The sequence below is a fragment of the Rhinolophus ferrumequinum genome (genome assembly GCF_004115265.2).
Source record: "Rhinolophus ferrumequinum isolate MPI-CBG mRhiFer1 chromosome 15 unlocalized genomic scaffold, mRhiFer1_v1.p scaffold_54_arrow_ctg1_1, whole genome shotgun sequence".
Classification (NCBI taxonomy): domain Eukaryota; kingdom Metazoa; phylum Chordata; class Mammalia; order Chiroptera; family Rhinolophidae; genus Rhinolophus; species Rhinolophus ferrumequinum.
This window is the reverse complement of record NW_022680357.1, coordinates 12677666-12694597: the sequence shown is the minus strand read 5'-3', so window position 1 is coordinate 12694597 and position 16932 is coordinate 12677666. Positions and strand designations below refer to the sequence as shown.

Below are 16932 nucleotides of genomic sequence, written 5' to 3'. Positions count from 1 at the left end.
CAAACTTGGAAGACCTTCCTGCCCTCCGTTGTTCCTCACATCTTCTCCATCTCTGGGTCGGGAGTCTCTGAATTCCCAGAGTAGATGGGCAGGTCGTCTCCGCCCAGAACAATCTTTTCCCCACTTCTTTTGGAATTCCCCACGTGATGGTGGTAGAGAGCTTCCACACAGACCCCAGTGCCTAGAGAAGGCACAAAACCCAAAGCCAGGAGAGCCCCTGGGAGGGAACAGCGCTTGCTTCCTCTCGGGGGAAGAGTGTGAAGAGGGCCTACACCGTGGAGAAACGTCGGGGAACAAAGATGGAGAAAGACTCCCTGTACAAACAAGGACCGCTTCCAATCCCCCAGGCCGCGGAGGTCCTGGTCCCCGCAGCATTTCATTCCTTTTGTGACCTTCTCCAGGAACCTTCCAATGAACCCCCTTTCAACTTAACTTAGTCTGAGCAGGCTCTCTTCTCACATTGAATTAGATGAGAATATTTGAAAACACAAAAGATGTTTAATACCTCTAATCCACTGTATGGTTAGTTAACTAGCTGACTATTCAATTTTGCATCAGTTTTTTAAATAGATGTCTAGCAATAAGGTATGATTTTTTTAACTTACAGAAAATTTCAGAGAGAAGACTGCACAAGCAACCAAAGACAAATAGATAAATTGGACTTCATCAAAATTAAAAGCATTTTGCTTTCAAGAACAACATCAAGAAAGTGAAAAAACAATCCACAGACTAGGAAGAGAATTACAATTCATATATCTGATAAGGTTATGTATGTGTGTGTGTGTGTGTGTGTGTGTGTGTGTGTGTGTATACCCACAATATATAAAGAACTATTACAACTCAACAATAAAAAGACAACTGATTTAAAAATGGGAAAAAGAATTTGAATGGTATTTCTCTAACAAAGATATATAAGTGGCCAATAAGCACATGAAAAGATGTTCAACATCATTAGTCATTGCAGAAATGCAAATCAAAACTACAATGAGATGTCTTTTTACACCCACTGGGATAGCTGCTATAAAAAAAAAAATCAGAAGTAACAAATGTTGGCAAGGATGTGAAGAAATTGGAATCCTCTAACATTGCTGATGGAAATGTAAAATGAGGCAGCCTCTTCGGAAAACAGTTGGGCAATTTCTCAAGAAGAGTTATCATCAGACCCAGCAATTCAATTTCTAGGTAAATATCCAAGAGAAATGAAAACATAGGTCCTCCCAAAAACTGGTACACGAATGTTCACAGCATCGATATTTATAATAGCCAAAATGTGTAAAGCACCCAAATGTCCATCAACGGATGAACAAAATGCAGGCAATAGAATATTACAGATAATAGAATATTATCCATGCAATAGAATATTATTCGGCAACAAAAAGGAATGAAATTCTGATACACGCTGCAACACAGATGAACCTCAAAAACATGCTAAGTGAAAAAAGCCAGACACAAAAGGCCACATCTTGTGTGACTGTTTCCATGAGACGTCCAGAATAGGCAAATCCACAGACACAGACAGTGGTTGCCAGGGGCCAGAGTGACTGCTAACGGGTATGGGGTTTCCTTTTGGGGTGATGAAGCGTTCTGGAATCAGACAGTGAGGATCAGGGCACAACACTGTGAATACACTAAAATCCACTGACGTGCATTCTTTAAATGGGGGAACTTTATGGTATGTGAATTATATCTCAATAGAGCTGTTATTTAAAAAATGACTGAACAAAATCATATAGTGACACCTCTGTGCAGGGGCCTGGCTCAATCACTGTGCCTGCTACAGGGTAACAACCTGCTGTAAAAAAAAAACACACAGTCTGTTCAAATGAGGAAATGATTTCTTTTCCTACCACTAAATCCCTACAACAGTCAATCGTAAAATCAAACCCAAAAAGAGGAAAGAACAAAAGAGCATACAATTTGCAATTCCCTGGCAGGTATGAAATGGGAATTAACCAAAGACTGCATAAAGGAAAATGTTTATCAGAACTGTTCACTTCCCTTTGATTACGCAGATTTAAACAAGTCAAAATCCTTTTTAACTCATGAGAAAATGTGCCAGCTTCTTTATTAGCACAGAGCAAGGAAAAACAGCATTCTCTCCTCTGACAGACTCAGCATCCCACAGATGGCCTGTTTGTTCTTGGCCATCATGAACCTTTCATCTCCGAGCTCTGTGAAATTAAACAAGCCTATGTCGTATTGAACACAGTGAGCCAGACACCCTGGCAGGCTCCGAGACTTCACCAGCCGGTGTTGAAGAACATTAGAAATAAAGACGATGGGGAGAATGATGGAGATGGTGATGACAAAGTAGCTTTCTCTTCATTCTGTCCAACATTTCAATTATCTACAGTAATGGAAATATTCTAACAACTGTGAGACCCCCTTCTCTGCCAACGTGCATAAGAGACCACCAACTTTGGAGCCAGGGAGATCTGGATTTAAGGCATTTTGTTTGTAAACATTATTAAGCCGCATGAGCAAGGGCAAACTTCATAACTGAGGCTTCCTGTTCTCTAAGACCAGGGTGATTATCCTCTCGGAGTTGTGAGAACGAAAGGAGGGAATACACACAAAGGGTAGAGCCCAACGCCTGGCATGCACACCCCCCAGTGAAAAAGCTCCTTGCTTTCAACTCTGCAAACACAGACTCACTCACTCTAGAGCTCAGAGCACCGGGCAAGTAACTTACATCAGCCATCCCTCTTCTACCCCAAGGACATCTAAACAACCGAAAGACCCTATGAAGAGTTCACATTAGATAAATTATTCCCCTTTTCAGAGAACTGAAGGCAAGAAAGCTATCAGTAAAGTCTTTTTTAAAAGTATTAAATCAGGGCATGACACAAAGCATTCATTCACCTCACAGGTGAATTTAAAAGCCCTGAACTGAGAGAGACACACCAAGAGAAACACTTACTATTACAGAAAATGCATATTTTTCAGTGCAATAATTGGTAACCTTTCCATAAAGATTGATACAATCTGATTATAATTCCCAAGTGTCAGTAATCAGTTCTTAAGGTAAAAGAAAAAGGAAGTGGGAGGTTTCAAGCACTCCAGAAAAGATGTAGGAGGATATCCTTTCCCACTGACAGCAATTCATGTTTGAGTGATGGCTGCTAGAACATTCAGACTGAAAAACTTTGCTACATTAGAATAGACTGAAATCTATTTAAAACAAAACTTACTGGGTTTAACACACACACACACACACACACACACACACCCTCACCATGAACTAGATGTCCTCTCTGAATAGACTGGCAAGCAGGAGAAACTTGCGTGGAACTCCCATAGATGTCATTACATTGCTGTGAAACGAGGAAACGATGGTGGTCAGCCACACTCCCATGATGGCAGTCTACTGAAAACAGAATCTGGACTCTGCAGGAAGAGGCAGTCCGACTCCGCTGCCCAGTCCCTGACACACGTCCATCATGCCACAACACTAGGCAAAGCTTCCATGGTGAGGAAGGAAGACAATTTCTCAAGGGGGATAGGACATCCAAAGGCTGGGATATCCCTGGGGTGTCTCACTAAGCACTGTGCTCATTCTGGAACTTGTGGCCCAAAGCTACTGTTCTCCACCCCCTTTTCCCAAAACTCTACTTAAGATTCTGAGTTAATAAGACATTTGTGCGAGACCAACTCAGTTACAGATAGTACAGAAGCCAGAGTGTTAGCTCCGCGAGGGATCTATCATCTACTGCACACAAGCCCTTAAAACAGTTTTAGGAGAACATACAGTTCTACATGTTAACTGATCATAACAGTTTCATCTGAATATTCTGCCACCACAAATTCTGTATATGAAGGCAGAACCACTCCTCTTTCCAACTTTCCAATCAAATAACCACTTACACTGCCAGTTTAAACTTTAAGTTTTATGCCTAAAATAGGAAGAAACTGTTACAAATGCACGAAATCCAACTCATTAAATATGTAACCATGCCTTAAAATCTGTTTTAAAACAGAATAAAAATTTTTATAAATGCAGCTAAGAGGAGAACTAAATGATAAAGTCTTAATTTTAATTGAGACTTCAGTTTAACTACTAGTATTTCCTCACTTTCCAGGAGTATTTTTAGAATTAGAATTTTGAAGCAGGGTTTAAAGAAATTAACTCATCAGTGAAACGGAAGATACCAACAAACAAATTCCTATTATTGCCACAGAAGAGAGATTCAAGAACCCAGAACTTTGGTTATTTATAAAACAAATACAAGATTAGACCATTAGCCATAATGAGGTATCAGAGAGAAAAGTCTACAAAATCTCATTGATTTAGACCCGACTAACAAACATCCACTAATTTCAAGTCAACCTACATTTAACTTTGGACTATTAAGGAAAAGGGCTGTTAAGCAAATTAAAGTACAAATAAAAATCACTAGGGAATTATTTAATCTTTTAAAAAATCTTTTACATCCAAATAACTGTTGCTGAAAGACTAGTTAAAACTAGCTCATGCATTCTTTAGAATCCCATATTCCAGTGGAAACAAAATGCATGAAACAAGAGTCCACAATCCTGCTTAAATCTATTAGATAATTTTTCCATCTTTTCTGTTTATTTTGGCTGTGCAAAACTGGTGTAGGAGTCAGAAAAGCTTAATAGGCAGGATATGGGACAAAGATTTATACATTCTTCTCAATGGCTGGCAATCTACTTCTCTACTTTTATTTTTAATAAATGCGAGACCACACAATTAAAATACAACTCAGTTTCTCTCCATTAGAACTGAAAACATATTTGGGGGCATTCACTTTATCCTTGTCTTCAAATAAAAAAACTGAAAAATATCCCCATGTCTATAAGATGAAACATAAATCGGATTCTTTAATAAGATCTAGTATCTTACCTAGTTTAGATACTACTTTGCTCTGAACAGCAACAAAACCAAAAAGAAAAAAAGATTTAAAACAGAGTAGCGTATGTGATTCCAAAAAAAAAAAAGGGATATAGTCCAAATCAATAATCTGAACAAAACATCACAAAATGTTATGGAAGCAAGTGTCACTGCAATTACTTTTGTCTGTATTTAGGTGCATTTAAAAGTCACAAGTGCTGGTTTTCTTCTGCAAGAAATTAAATTTCTTCATTAAAATGAAAGGTATTTCTCATTCACATCTTAATTCTAATTTAGCAATGACAATACACACACTCAAAAACTATTTAAGTGCCTGCCATGTAGGTGCCAGGTTATCATGCTAGCTGCTAGATGTAAGCTGGTGAAACACCACACTTGGTCCAGCCTCACCAATGTTAATTTGGAGTGAAAAGCACCCACATAAAAGGCAATCTATCTTACAAGAATATGAATTTTATGCTTAGGAAAAAAATAATTTTAAATGGCTTTTGATTACGTTAAAGAACAAACAGTAGGTCAATGACAAAGCTGGTGTGTTTCATGTGAGATCTTAACCCTTATGTGATCAAAATAAAATCTAAAGCAAACATAAAATTAGAGCTCACATTCATATCAGAAACTGGCAAAATCCTTTGGACAGATGACACAACATCTGATCAATATTCATAGGTTTACATGTGAACACATATTCATGCAATTCACATAACTCAATAATATTCCATGATCACTCAAGTTTGTAAATCATATTCTGTATGCTATTCTGCAATTGGTATCCATGTTTGAAATACGTTAAGAAGTTTTGGGGGCCGGCCGGGTGGCTCAGGCAGTTGGAGCTCCGTGCTCCTAACTCCAAAGGTTGCCGGTATGATTCCCACATGGGCCAGTGGGCTCTCAACCACAAGGTTGCCAGTTGGACTCCCGCAAGGGATGGTGGGCTGTGCCCCCTGCAACTAGCAATGGCAACTGGACCTGGAGCTGAGCTGCGCCCTCCACAACTAAGACTAAAAGGACAACTTGACATGGAAAAAAGTCCTGGAAGTACACACTGTTCCCCAATAAAGTCCTGTTCCCCTTCCCCAATAATAAAACTCTTAAAAAAAAAAAGTTTAAAATTTTTGAAACTTCATTAAGCTCCACTATACATTAATAAAAAACAGGTACTATACTCTATAAAGGAAAACTTTTTGTATCCAAAATGACTAATTAGTTGTCAATAATTTTAAAATATTTATAATGAGTTAGTCAGGGAAGTAGACATAAAAACAAAGAACTCAACATATTTCAACATTTTCATGACATTTAAAGTTCAAGACTGTCTCACTTATGCATGAGAATCACAGGTATGTTCTCTAGAAGGAAATTTTTCATCGAAGTAAGAATATCAACTGAAAGGTCTTTGGAAACATAAAAGGTTTATTCCAGTCTATCTCAAAAAGATACAATTTTTCCTCCTATTGGACAGCAAAGATTTAAAAAGATTAAAAAACTCAGTGTGTGCAGGGGTATGGAAAACAGGATTCCGCCAGGGATCTGGGTGGAGCTGGGGGGTGGGCAGTGATAAAGTGGCCGTCCTTAAACAGAACAGTTCAGCCATATGTAGCAACACTTAAAATGTGTATAATCTTTGACTCAGCAGTTATATGTCTAAGTAGATAAATAAGTACAGGAGATAAATAAGTAAGAAGATGATGCAAGTACAGGATTGATCAACACGCCATTATCTTATTATCCACTAGAAAACATCTAAATTTTTGTCATCGGAGGAGTGATTAAATCAAGTATGGTGCCCCAAAACAATGGCATATTATGTGGCCAGTAAAATGATCCTGTATGGTCATGCATGTCTTTTATAATCTGTAGAGATGTACAAAACATATTGTTGCATTAAAAAAAAAGACTACCATACATAATGTAAACCAATTTATTTAAAGATTTGTATATAAATATTTTTCTATCCATAAATTTCTAAAAGTATGTTCACTAAAATATTAATGGCAGTCATTTCAGGGTGGTAGGAGTTGGGTGTTTACTTTGGACGTTATGTTTTTTCATACTGATGGACATTCTCATTATTATAATAAAAAAATACAACATGTTTTCATTTAAGAAAAAGAAGTGTTGCTATCTCACCAAAAGTAACTTCCAATCCCTTCAACTCCCTATTTAAAAGAACAAAATTTTCACTGAATGTTGCAAGTACATGTAACAGCCAGCCAGCTTATGGGTTTCCACTTGCCAGATCACTCTCAGTACCTGCTCTGAAACACTGAGATAAGGGGAATTTAAATGACCTTATTCAAACAGCCCTTGCTTGTGGCATGCAGCCACCTTAACCCCAGGTTCTATGAACTTAAATACTCCTAAAACACTCTCCCCCGCTTACATCTTAAGCAAGCGGGCTATGGAGAGGAATTTTTAAAAACTAGTCAGAAGTTTCTTTTCTTAAAAAAAATCAAATCATAAAAAAACTTACCTCGGTCAAATATTTAATTCTTTTCCTGTCTTACATTCTCCTTCTTAGCACCTTTATTGTGAACCTGGACCAAAAAAAAAAAAAAAAAAAGTAAAAATTACTTTTCATTGAACACCTACTACACACCAGGCAGGATGGTCAGATAAAGCCTCCTGGAGAACATGGAGTCAGAGACAAATGAGACAGAACAAAACAGAAGTTCTAATGAAATAACTTCTCTCTCAAGGACCTGTGTAAATGACTGCACTCAATGAGCAGGCGCAGAGCCCTGACACAGGTAAATTGGGGGCTGCCAGACTCAACCTCTGTGTCTGAACCCCAGCTCTCCCACTTCCCAGCCTGTGTGCTCTAGAGCGAGTCCCCAGACCTCTCTGTGCCTCGTGTTCCCATCTGTATAGTGACAGCACTCAACTCGTAGGGCTGCTGAGGATTATGTGAGACAATCCCCTTCAGGACTTTATAACACTTCCTGCCACATAATAAACGTTCAATGAATGTTAATTACTGCTTTGATTATTATATGCTTTCATATAATAACCTGCCTCTCATCCCTTGTACCACCATTACTGTTGTTATTGTTGTTATTATTATTGAGAAATGGCATTCACCTTGTCTTCAAGGGGCTTCCAGGGCACTGGGAGAGGTAAGAGCCGCCCAGATGCATAATATACAACAAAACAAAGGTGCGAGTCAATTACTGTTCATTTGTTAACAAATTTGGGCGTCTATTCGTTGCCAGGCATTTTGCTGGACATTCTCTGTGGACAGGAGGGACACAGTTTCTCTCCTCACAGTTTCCAGTCTATCCAGGGCCCCCCTGCAGGACAGATGAGCTACGCGAGGAGACAGACGTGTGTTCCTGGCTGCAGGGCGGTGTGTCTGAACTGGCAGAGCTGGGAAGCAGAACATTCTAGGTGGAAAGGATGGTGTGACAGGAAACACAGGGCCGCTGGGGAATGCTAAGTTGCCTCATTGTCAGGGTACATCCAAGGGACACTCAGCAGGAAGGCTAGAAAGCACGAGAGGACTCACAGGTGGGGCTGGCTTTGTTCTCTCCTCAATACATTGATTAACCCGCTCAAATGGAACCACTGCAGTTTTAATCTTTTATCTGTTTTAATTTTAATCCTAGTATCTTTTCGTTGTTTTTCTTCATGGTTTCTTTTTTTCTCCTTTTTAAGGTGAGAGGACTAAGAGTAGAAAAAAGATAAAAAGGACAGCAACCTCAACCCATGCTGGCATGGGTGATGATGGTGGAGGACGTGGCAATAAGTGATGAGTTTCTCGTGTTTTTTTTTTTTTTAATTCTCCCAATATTCTAACAAAGATAGAATTGTTCCTTTTACAGATCAGGAAACTGAGGCTCAGAGAAGTCAAAACAGATCCCTTGATGTCCACAGAGCTAGTAAATGCAGACACAGAATTAAACTGCAACTTTGACTTCCACGCCTTTCTTTCTCTTAGGCAAAAATGTACAAGGGATTTTGCAGAATTTAAAGTCTGTCAAAAACTACTTATAACTTCAGGGTATATCAATTTCTGGACTTATATATAAATAAACAACCTTCATACATACAATCAAAACGACTTAGAAAAATGAAAAAAAGATCTACTTAGAAAGGCAACAAGATACATAAGATATCTTACATAAGATAAATTTAACAGAAATGGGCAGAACCTATATGAGAAAAACTTTAAAATGCTTCAGAAGGGTTCAATTGTAAAATCACACAAATGAAAGTATATACAATGTTCTTGGATCGGAAAATTCAACACCAGAAAGATATCAATTCCCCCTATGTTAGTTTATAAATTTAACTTGATCTCAATTTTTTTAAGTGTTTTTTTCTGGAATGAGGCAAAATGATTCTAAAGTTCACATGGAAAAATAAACAAGCAAGAATTGCCAGGAAAATGAAGGGCAACAGGGGAAAACTAGTTTTACAAGATATTAAAACATTTTATAAAACCAATAATGTGTACTGGAGTATGAATAGAAAGACTAATGGAACAGAACAGAAAGTCCAAAGGTATACCCCAATACATGAGGAAGTTTGGAAGACAATAAAGGTATATGGCATTCTGATCTTAATGGGTAAAGATAACTAGTACCCACATGGAAAAAGATAAAGTTGAATCTATACATCATCACTAAACACCAGAATAAATTCTACATGGATCAAAGAGTTAACTGTAAAAATGAAACCTTATATGTACTAAAAGAAAACATGGGCAAATTCCAAGTCTTGAAGGCCTTTCTGTGACTCAAAATCCAGAACCATAAAAGATTAATATTAACTACCTAAAATTTAAAGATAAAACTTTTAAGCCTGTCCTATACCAAAATACATGAAAGGGAAAAAAAAAAGTGACACCTGGGGGAAACTGCAACTGACATCACAAAGAGCTAATCTCTCTAATTCACAAATTCTAAGAAATTAATTAGAAAAGAGCAATCCAAATGAAAATGTGTAAAGTGCAAAGGGCAAGAACAGATAGTTTACAGAAAAAGAAATAGAAACAGGCTCTAAGCATATGAGAAGGTGCTCAGCCTCTTTCATAATCAAAGTGATACACGTTAAGACTACACCGAGTTATCGTTTTTCACCTATCAGACTGCTATAAATCCAAAGGTGGTTAAACACGGTCTGTTGGAGAGGCCATGGAGAAACAGGTATTCTACTGTATTATTTGTGGGAGTTCAAAATGGAACCCTGAAGGAGGGCAGCACTAATCAAAATTATAACTGCACTGCTCACTGACCCAGCAATCCTACTTCTGCCAAGAGATCCTACACAGACACCTCACATACACGAAATGACGTGTGTGCAAGGCTATTCATGCCAGGTTATCTGCCATTGTCGGAGACTAGAAAAAACTCGAATGTGCATCAATGAGGGCTAGTTCAATAAACTATGACACAGGCATACAATGGAATATTCTGAAGCTGTTAAATATTTATTTTCTAATACACTAATATGGGAAGATCCCAAAGGTGTATTCCTAAAAATAGCAAGGGGCAGAATAATTTACACAGTATGCTACATTTTATTTAAAACGGAGAGAGTGCAAACGTACGAGTAGTATACAGGAATTCGTGTCTATCTACACAAAGAAACAATAGACATCGGTAGGAAATAAAGAAGTTTACTGTGGGGCCAGGGGACAGGTTAGACAAGACAAAGTTGTTAGATTCCTTAAGATATGCTGTTTTAATTTTTGAACCATATGAACATTTTATTTATACAAAGGAATTTTAAAGTATTAAAAGTATAACTCAGAAAGAAAAGAAAGAGAACTATCCATAAATCAGAGTCAAAAATCCAACAGGCATTTAAAGAGATTTTTTTTCCTCTGAAAATAGATAGTGACAAACAATTTTAATGTGGACACTAAAAATTACAAAAGACAATGTAATTATTTTCTTCATCCAAGCTAAAGCATATGACTACAAGATCTATTACAAAGTTACTTGGAGGAGTGAGGAATTGGAACACACGTGGGTGCCATGGAAAGGATGCTTTAGTCTCATGGCTCTCAAACCAGCAGCATCAGCATCACCTGAGAACCTGTTGAAAATTCTCAGGCCCCAACCCACATCTACCGAACCAGAAACTTGGGGAGCAACAGGTAGCAATCCCTACACTCAAGTCTGAGAGCCCCCAATAAGGTCCAGAGCTTCCCACGCATTCGTGGGCATCGCTTGGAAGAGCAGCTTGTAAAAAGGCAGATTGCAGTTGAGTAGGGCAGGGTGGGCCCCCGAGTCTGCATTTCTAACAAGCTCCAGGTGCTGCTGATGTGCTGCTTGTTTGGGGACCACACTCTGAGAAGAAAAGCTGAAGTCCACCTGTGCAACAGGCAAACAGTCTTCATGTCGTTGAGTTTCCTATGGAACCTCCCCTCAATATAAGATGGAAAAAGTCCTTACACTGGTTTCCTTGCTACCATGTAGCTTCCTCTACAAATTCTGTGCTTAACACGTAGTAAATATATTCTCAAACATATTTCTTACTAAAACATCATCAACAATGAATTGTTGAAATCCAATTTAAGGATGTCCCATTTGAAAACATTTTCATTTATAAGTGGACCTAAGACCCTTCCAGAAGGGAAAAACAAAAAACCATATTCATACATCTGCCTGGTTATACTGTCTGATTAACTTTACCTTAAACACATTAACCACACCATCTGCTCTCCATGAAAAATCACCAAGCAGTTTGTTTCCTTCTAAACATTTCCAAAAAAAAAAAATGGTTGTTATATTTACAAACACTGATTCTCCATTTGTTCTACATGGGGGAAAATCTTTACAGGAATCTTCTGAGTAAAGAATTCTGGTTTAGGTGGAAGGATCTAGAACTGCTGTGTATGTTCGTTTTGCAAGTCATCCCTTGGATCAAGTTGTTGGGGTTAGAGATTAATCAATGCACTGAATTTCTACATATTTCCTATTTCACAGAATTTAAGATGCTGTGATTTTCAGACACACTGTTTTATGTACCACTAAGAAAAGTTTCCAATTAAACCATGACACGCCAATTTTAAGATACCATTCCATCTTAGCTATGTATCTTTAAAATCAGTGAAATTGCTTAATTATAAATCTCAGAGGTATGTGCACAGTAAATTACTCATTTTCATCCACAGGCATGGATTTTTGCTCATTCAACAATGTATCCTCCATGCCTAAAAACTGGAACAGTTTCCATGTCTGTGCAATTCATATTCTTTGTTTAGTTTTGTACAGATGACTATTAAAAAAAAAAAGCAGTCATTTATTTTAAAAGTAGGTAAGGAAAAAAATAAAAGTAGTGACCTCTTTTTATCCTGGAATGTGATACTGCTTGCTCAAAGTAATAAAAATTCAGTACTCTCAAATCGGATAATTTTCCAATCCAAAGGTATTCAGTGTATCTACCTCTAGACAAAGTATATTCTTCTGTTTTGACAAGTCTTTAATTACATGTTTGTCTCCAAAGTAACAATTGATGAACAATAAACAAACATCTTACAGCAAGAAACAATTTATCCATTCAACTTGCTTTGTAGATTTAACAAGAGTTAAAGAAATTTATAATGTTACACTGTAGCTATTTAATAGTCTGAGTTGAACTTTCTTAACTCAATTTGCATTTTTCCCTGAAGCAGCATGACTAACAGAATCTCAAATGAAAAGACAATTTCTAACGAACCATACCAGGAGGACTGGGGACATCTGTGATTATAGGTCATTGTAATTTTCACCTTTGCACACAGCTACATTTTCTAAATTCTCTAATGTGGATATTAGTAAGTAGGAATGAAGGTTATTTAAAAGGTGGTTATAGAGTACTAATTTGTATTTTATTAACTCAGGCCTTTTTACTTATTCTGCACATTATTGCTTTCACTTCCCAACTCCATTCTAATCTCAAACTGCTCATTGATTCAAGGGTTTAGTTGTCAACATTAACATTAAACAAATTTTTCAGACAAAGGGACATAGGGACTAACCTTGTCTCCCATCTGAGATTCTAAAATAATCAATCAAAGTGTCACTTGCTAAGAGCCTACCTTTTTGGTATGTCAGACACTAGGAATGGGCGGTGGGGGGGGTGGGGAATTCCCCCCAAAAATTAAGTGTCAGTTAAATTCTGGCCCCTTTCCTGTAATAATTGAGTGGACAATTGTTCATCAAAGTGGACCTCAAGGAGACTGGTGCTGTCTCCTAAGAGACAAGCTTAGTTATCAAAGTGACTGAAGGAAACCACTTCCGGGACACTGGCCTTCACACAATGAGTGTGACAGACTCTCATAATGAAGATTTATCCTGGTCCTGCGACTCTTTTAAATGTCGAGCCAAATTAATCACTATAAATTGGCATTACTTTAGGAACGTAATACTGAAACGTTTTCATAGGATATCATGGGGGGAAACCCCAGTAATTCAGGAGAGGCAGCTAATGTGAAGAAAGTCAGCATGAAATAACAACTAACATCTGAAAATTAGTGACCATTTCCTCATATGTATATATTATATGCATAACGTATAACTGCAGTGTAATATACTGAGCATATACTGAGCATATCTACTAGTGAGATACTGGCACTGAATCCTTAAATTACAATCTTGTCAATACTTTATTCACAATTAGTGGTAGGAGTCCAACGTTGTTTTTCAAAGTAGCAGTACCCCAAAGCTTGTGACACAAAAGGTGCCCTACAATGTAGTTTGAAAATATGGCATCCATGGAGGGATTATATTAACATTATTTGTGTTGGTTGAGATAGTCTGTAATTCTTCTTGGCATGTTATCCCTAATTCACCCGTAGGCCGTTTCTCCATTATAATAAACAGGTCACCCCCGACACAAATACTGAGTCCATCTGTATCTCTGGCCCTTCCTTCTTGTTTGAAATGGCACCTGGTATTTTTACTGCTCTTCAATCAAAAGGCACTCATTAGAAGCAGGTGCGAGCACTGCTGCATTAGGCTATCCTGCAGCACAGTCGTAGGCGCTAGAGGTAAACGATATGGCAATGCATGTCATACACGGTTCTCCTTTTAGTCCCCCCTTGCATTTTACTGGAGCATATACTGACTCTCAATTACGTGTATTTCATGATGAATTTAATAACCGGGCAGTGTAAAGTGGGCTTCACAAACGTCTGCTGCAAAGGGGAGGGGCCTTGATTCTGACAAGGTTGAGCACCGCGCTCCCAAGAGTAGAATCACGTGCTTAACAATAATCAAACTTAAAAAGTTTCCTTCGCCCAACTAAGGCAAGCCCTGGGCTCAATGGGCCTGACACCCCCCGGCCCACACCGCTGCCCGAAGCCCGCTTCTGCTCTCTAACAGGGCCAGACAAGAGCTCTTGACCATTTCGGGATCAGGGAACCTTTGGAGAGTTTGACAAAAGCCAAGGACTCTCTCCCAGGCAACTCATATGCCATGCTGCATTCAATTTCGGGGGGTAGGGGGAGAGGGGCTCCCAGACACACGCTCTGCAGCCCAATCCAGACCCGAGGAACAGAACGCGAACCCTAAAGAAGCCCTGCGGGTGGGGGTGGGGAGAAGGATGGAGGCGAGGACGGGCGTGGGCGCTGGAGTCGGTGTGCCCGGGCTGTGCACCCCCGTCCCCCCTCCCAGCAGTGTGACTGTGGGAAGGCGCTCCACCTCCCGGTGCAGCGCTGGAGTGGAGCCGCGCAAGTGAAGTGCCGGGAGTCCAGTCAAGGCTCAGACGGTGCTGCCGCAGCCAGCAGCACCGCGTCCTCGGCGCAGTCCCGCCGCCCGAGGGGACGGAGGGGCGCCCCGGGTCGCACCCGAGCGCAGGGACTGGCTGCAGGGGGACTGGCCCGGGCGGCCCCGCGGCCCCGGCCCGGCCGCCCCGCCCCGTACGCGCGCGTCCCGGGACGGGGCAGACCCGTGGCTCCGCTGCAGCCGCAGGACGAGCTGAGGCCGCCGCCCCGCACGCCGGCCGCCCGCCCGGCCCGCTCCCCAGCCCGGACCTCGGTCCTCGCCGCTCTCACCCCCGCCTCGGCCCCCAACGGCCGCCGCCGCCGCCCGCAGCTCACCTCCCCGGCTGCCGCCGTCGCCGCCGCTACCGCCAGCGAGCGCGATCTCGCGAGATTTTATCCCCCTCGGCGCTCCCCCGCCCTCCCGCGGCGCGGCGCGCGCGGACCCCGTCCTGGAACCGGCTCGGCGCGCTCGCCAGCAGCCGCCCCCCGCCTTGGGTCAGGCCTAGCGGTGCTCGCGACCCCGCGCCCCGGTCCCTGCATCCATCCCGCCCACCTCCGTGACCGGGAAGGGTTAAAACCCAGGTGCGAGTCGGCCGCCGGGCTCTCACCTGGCCGCCGGTGCGCGTGCGCAGGCGCGCGCCCGGGGCCCCGAAACGGCCAGCCTTTGCCGAGGTTCTGACCGCGGCGGTAACGATGATCCCCGCAGCCGGCGTGGCAGAGCACACTGGGTGCCCACTGCTTTTACAGCTCCCCTTGGGTCCAAGCAACAGCCCCAACAAATGGGTATTACCACCCTCCCCGTTCCGGAGAGGAAGAAACGGAGGCTTGGCAAGGTTAAGTCACTAGCCCCAGGTCACACGGCTAGGAATTGGCATCCGGGGTTGTCTGACTCCCAAGCCAAAGACAGCCCCCTTTTCCCGCCTCTTGACAAGCCCCAGGCCCTGGCCCTGGCCCTGCTTTCGCTGAGGGCGCCTCGGCTCAGCCCCAGCCTTGCCTTCCCTCCCAAGGTGAGAGGAGGTGCCCCACCAGCTGGTCAGCTGCCACAATCCTTCTGGTTTGATGGAGCTGCTGTCAGGAAAATGCTTCTCTCTCTTTACACGGACTTCCTAAGGCCTCCCTGTGTAAGGCCCTGAAAACCATGTGACTACATCGGATTCTGTCTCCTCTTCAGACCAGTGGCGTTTTCAGGGTAGAGCCCAGTAGGATGGGACACGGGACATAGAACCAGAACGTGCAATGATAGTAGGGGGTTCGGAGAACTGTGTGATTTCTTCCTAAAGGTAAAATCTTAACACTATATACAGTAGTCTCCCCTTATCCAGGGCTTTGGTCTCTACAGTTTCAGTTAGCTGTGATCAACCGCAATCCGAAAATATTAAATGGAAAATTCTAGAAGTCATTCATAAGTTTTAAAGTGCGCACTATTCTGAGTAGTGTGATGAAATCTGGAGCCTTCCCGCTCTGTCCCCACCGGGACGTGAATCATCTCCTCTGTTCAGCATTTCTACACCGTATGGGCTCCCCTCCTATTAGTCACTTAGCAGCCGCCTCCGTTATCACCTCGACTGCCTCAGGACCTCAGTGCTTATGTTCAATCACCCTTATTTTACTTTATCATAGGTATGGATGGATGTATGTACAGGAGAAAACAGTATATATAGGGTTCAGTACTATCTGAGCTTTCAGGCACCCACTGCGGGTCTTGGAATGGATTCCCCGCAGATAAGGGGGGCTACCATAATGGTTTCTAAAGAAGAGGGGCTAGCATGTATGGAGGGCATTTCAAGGTCATTACCAATAGTCTTCCAAGTTAAGTCACAGAAAAATGGAGACTCCGGGAGATGAAGAAATTGGCCTAAGGTTCCAGAGTGAGACAGGACTTGAACCCGAATCCGAGTCCAGCCCCTAGTACTGTCTTACATAAAGGTCCCATGAACTAGATGTGAATAGATGTGAAGCTTGTAGAAAAGTGCCTTGCACAGATTAAGCTCTCAGTACATAATAGCTATTATTACCACGGGTGGGATGTCTGTGATATTTTTCATTCTTTCTTCATCTTCCCATATAAACTCCAAATCAAGTTGGAGGACATGACCTTATCTGTTCAGGCATGGGAAGAAAATTAGTTTCTGGCATACGGGAAACAATAAGTGCTCCTTAATGAACAAAATTCCCCCCATACTTCCTCCTGATCGTGGAAAAAGCCCAGACTCTTCTGAAGCTCTTCCCAGTTTCCTGGGAGACTGGCAGCCAGTTTTATAAAAGGCTCCCCTGATATGGGAAAAGCCACCCAAATGTTTTTAACTTGTTGGCAAAAAAAAAAAAAAAATTAAGCTGAAACTTCTTAAGAGAATTTTGGCGAGGC

General features: G+C 41.4%; 1 protein-coding gene across 4 annotated transcripts in view; it reads right to left on the bottom strand.

The window, feature by feature from the left end:
- MRTFB (myocardin related transcription factor B) overlaps positions 1-15348 on the bottom strand; it is a 168302-nt gene extending 152954 nt beyond the window's left edge. For 3 of the 4 annotated variants that reach the window (XM_033102062.1, XM_033102064.1, XM_033102065.1), the window contains exons 1-2: positions 14904-14949; positions 7347-7410 (exon numbers count right to left, since the gene is read on the bottom strand). The gene's annotated coding sequence lies outside the window, so the exon portion shown is untranslated. Of the gene's footprint in view, positions 1-7346; positions 7411-14903; positions 14950-15175 lie in introns of those variants that run through there. The other variant, XM_033102063.1, reaches the window with a different exon arrangement.
- Between the last annotated feature and the right edge of the window lie 1584 nt (positions 15349-16932).